The sequence below is a fragment of the Rhinatrema bivittatum genome, chromosome 1 (assembly GCF_901001135.1).
Source record: "Rhinatrema bivittatum chromosome 1, aRhiBiv1.1, whole genome shotgun sequence".
Classification (NCBI taxonomy): domain Eukaryota; kingdom Metazoa; phylum Chordata; class Amphibia; order Gymnophiona; family Rhinatrematidae; genus Rhinatrema; species Rhinatrema bivittatum.
The window spans coordinates 719,798,160-719,802,720 of record NC_042615.1 but is presented as its reverse complement, the minus strand read 5'-3'; the positions used below and the strand labels follow the sequence as shown (position 1 = coordinate 719,802,720).

The 4,561-nt window shown below is 33.5% G+C and overlaps 1 long non-coding RNA gene across 1 annotated transcript; it reads left to right on the top strand.

Annotated features, from left to right (window-relative positions):
* The first annotated feature begins 1,550 nt into the window (after positions 1 to 1,550).
* On the top strand, positions 1,551 to 3,519 carry LOC115082096. Its single transcript, XR_003854072.1, has 3 exons — positions 1,551 to 1,586; positions 2,991 to 3,064; positions 3,387 to 3,519. It is a non-coding gene; the product is annotated as an uncharacterized LOC115082096 (long non-coding RNA).
* Positions 3,520 to 4,561: the final 1,042 nt, after the last annotated feature.

The window sequence follows — 4,561 nt, the reverse complement described above, 5'->3', positions numbered from 1 at the left end:
CTCATAAAATTTGGCATCTACGATCCACCACTGGAAATTTCTTGGATCCCCTGCTCTTTCTTACAGGAGCACAGTTCTGAACTGATTGGGAACAGCTTTTCCCACATCGGTTCTACTGACAGGTCTGGCATCAGATTGGCCCCAGTACTTTGATTTCAATCTACAGATGGGTCCGCGATGCTCCTGCTGCTGCTGACAAGCCACTTTCCACGCATTCTTTGTTGGAATCCAGTTTCCACTGTATTTCACTATACTAGAAAAGATACTTGTTTTAAGGTCCTCTCTCTCTTCCCTTCTGGGAAGGTCACTACATATTCCTTCCCCTATAACTTTCTAGAGAGATCTCTGTTAGATCCCCTCTTTTCATTCACCTGAAAAAAAATCTAGCAACCTTCCCACAGAATCTCCTTAAACCACCTGATAGACAGTCTCACCCAGGCAAAACCTGCGGAATGTGCTGAATTATACCATTTCCTGCTTTATGGAATGAACTAAACACAACCCAGTGCTATAGCTGATAAACACAATGGTTCTCCCCAAATTAGTTAGGTTATAATATTATATTGCATAAGGAGGGCAATTTTCACAGGGACGTCTGTGGGTAAAGCAGAAGTGGCCTTTTACAAAATCGCTTATTTGGTATGCAGGTGAACTTATGTGTGTATGTCATATAAATAAGCGATTGATTGAGCACAGAAGTGCAATAAACAGAAAAATTGAGGGGAAATCGATGGTTGAACACTCTAACCAGGTGAATCACAAATTTGAAGACTACAAATTTTGTGTTCTATACAAACCTAGAATGAACTGGAGAGGGGGAGATTTAGATACAAATTTACACCGTATGGAACAACGGCTGATTTATAAATTTAACACTGTGGAACCTGTAGGTTTAAACCAAGAGATAGATTTTTCTGTTTTCTTATAAGTTTGCATAAGATAGGTCTACCTTTTGAAAGGCTAATTAGTCTGGCATGGAAATAGTTGTGCAATATAGAATCTATGATAATAGGAATGGTTAGCTTATATGATAACTTACAAGCACCCATCTACAAAGAATAAAATGAGATGTTAGGTTTGCCTCTATGTGTTATGATTATCAGGCTGACACTGAATGATACATAATAACCACATCAATTCACATAAATAAGGTCTATTTTGATGTGCTACAATTGTAACACTTATGACAAGAATGTATTGTGTCTGACTAATAATGGCTGCAGTATCCTGGAATCACATTTTGTAATTTTTAATTTTTTCAAAGAGTGAATATATTCATATGAATGACAGAATTGAAGGAAATGACGTCACATTTTTTGACGTGGTAATAATGGAAAAATTTCTTTACTAATGGATGCAGCATCCTATAATATCCTATTTTTCATTTATTTCATAAGCTTTGTATTTTATTTTTTGAACCGACTTCAGAGTTGATATATTTGTTTGATTGACAGGTTTGGAAGGAAATGACGTCATAGTTTTTTGGCGCGGTTTTGTCTTGAGTTGACTATATAAATAACTACACAGCTAATGAACTCCCTCAATTGCAGTGCTATTTGGTTTTTGACAGATCGCTGCGTTGTAAGGTAATGACTGTATCTTTCTCGAGTGAATGCTAAGAGTGAAAGTGGTTTGGTAACCATGATGTGAAGCACATTTTGATCGCAGCCTCTAGTCAAAGATTTTGAGATTAGTAACGTATATACATTCTTTTATCACTCTGCTGTTACTTAATTATTAATTAGCATTAAAAGAAAAGACGTCATAGTGTCTGGCGTGATGTTTTTTGAAGTTTTTTTGTATGCAGTGACATTTGTTCCTTTTTAACGCTATAAAGTAGTTTTTATACTATCCATATTGAATAAATTATTTTAGAGTGACATAGCTAGATCGCTAGGAATTGTTAAACAATTTTTTTACTAATGGTTGCAGCATTTTCAAATATCCTATTTTTTCAATTTTTAAAGCTTTGTATTCTATGGTTTGATTTGACTGCAGAGTCGATATATCCAATTGACTGACATATTTGGAAGAAAATGATTCCCCCTTTTTTTTTTTTTTTGTTCTGAGTTGACTATATTTATTTATTTATTTATTTATTTATTTATTTAGAGATTCTTATATACCGCGGTACGTATAGTTATACATCACCTCAATTTACAGTAAACAATAAATTAGCAACAGGCTTTACATATAACAGGTTATATAGGAAGTAAACAAATAACAGCCACAGACTTTACATAAATAACGGGTTTCAGGAGTACATACTATAGCTCCTTTAACTATAAACACCAATGCATATTTAATTTCAACAATGAAGCAGGAGAGAAAAAATGCCATTAGCCTGTTAAAGGCTAGCGAATGAATCCTCTTAGTTGCAGTGCTATTTGGTTCTTGACAGATTGCTGCGTTGAAAGGTAATGACTATCTTTCTCGAGTGAATGTTAAGAGTTAAAGTGGATTTGTTGTTGCTTTTTGTAAATTATAATATGAAGTATTTTTTTGTGATTTCACAGCATCTAGCTAAATATTTTGAGATCAGCAATATATATATATATTTTTTATCACTCGGCTGTCACTTAATTATCAATTAGGATAAAAAGAAAAGACGTCATAGTGTTTGGCGTGATGTTTTTTGATCAAGCATAAGTCTCATTGGATGCAGTGACATTTGTTCTTTTTTTAGTGCCACGAGGTAGTTTTTATACTGTCCATAATGAATAAATTCCTTTAGAGTGATGAGCATACATTATTAGTCTCATAAGGCCATACACTGTCATAATGTAAATGTTTGTGCTAATGATAATCAATATAATTATAAATACATTTTATTATTATTTATTTTTTAAGGACATGATTACATTAGTTTTAAGTAAACATAATATTCTGTTTGTTGTTGAGAATATGAGGTTAACTTAATCATATATAAGAATTTACAATATGTGATTATTAATTTGTATAAACAGTATTAAATTGTGTTTTTTGTTTAGTTTTATTGCAACAATCAATACACAGATTGGTATATTGACTCTTACTGCAGTGAGAGTATGTTTACAGCATAAAGGTAATTATCTCCGTTCTTTACATTTATATATGATTTGCTGGTTTACATAGGTATGAGAAATCGATAAATATATCTTTAAGATTTTGGTATACAATATAAAAATGTTCAAATATGTATGTCATGAATGGATGTTATTACATCTTTATGATGGTTCATATTATGAAATGTGTTTATTATAGAAATAAGTATTTCTCTATGCTTTTGGTATATTGTATAAAAATGTTTTTTATGATAGAGATTTTGGGACTCCATATAATAATGGTTACCAGAAGTTTCTTAAAAAATCTTTTAAAAAAATATTTATTGTTTTTTAACCTTTTAGCCCCTGATGCAGCCTTGTTGGCGAAACTCAGTTCGAGTCGGGCACTTCTAATAAACTCTTCCACGGTGTAAGGTAGTCCCTTTGTTGTTTTTTGCGTTGGCTACGTGGGACCGCCTTCCGATTTGTTTTATTGGACCTTCCCTAGAATGAGTGGAGGCATTCCTAGGGGTTGGGTTGGGGAGGGGTTTTGGCTTAATTAATTTCTTTCTGGGTTTCCAAAACTATCATCATCATTATAATCGTTAACCAAAATCATGTTTTTCCAACAGCAGAGCTCAAAGCATGTTACAACAAAGTTGGAGATTGCATTTAGTATAGGGAATTGTGAAATACAGCAAGTATAGTTACAATTTATAATTAAAATATTCTAGAGGCAAACATACAAGTATAAGTGATAAAGGAGATGGAATGACTCCCCTGTGAAGAAAGGCTAAAGAGGTTAGGGCTGTTCAGTTTGGAGAAGAGACAGCTGAGAGGAGATATGATAGGAGTCTATAAAATCATGAAAGGACTTGAATGGGTAAATATGAATTGGTTATTTACTCTTTCAGATAATACAAGGACTAGAGGGCACACCATGAAGCTAGCAAGTAGCACAATTAAAACAAATAGAAGAAAATTATTTTTCATTCAATGCACAATTAAGCTCTAGAATTCATTGTCATAGGATGTGGTTATGTCAGTAGGTGTAGCTGGGTTTACAAAAGGTTTGGATAAGTTCCTGGAGAAGAAGTTCATAAAAATGCTATTAATCAATTGATTTAGGGAATAGCCACTGTTTATTACCATATTTAGTAGCATGGGATCTATTCAATGTTTGGGTACTTGCCAGGTACTTGTGATCTGGATTAGCCTTGCTGGAAACAGGATGCTGGACTTGATGGACCCTCGGTCTAACCCAGTATTGCCACTTCTTATGTTCTTATGAACTGTTATGTGGGAAAATTATCAAGAATTTCTGCACATATTTTAGGAGATATAAATGAGTTGAGATAGATTTGGTGGGATAAATTGCAAAATGGATTTATGCCCATAAGTCCACTTTGAAAACTGGTGTAACTTATATGTAGGGGTTTTTTTTGTTTTTTTTTTGCCAACTTTGTTATTCAGGCTGTGTGCAAAATGTTTCAGATGGACAATATTTCTAGTGTCATTGAATAATTGTTGTGTTGCCT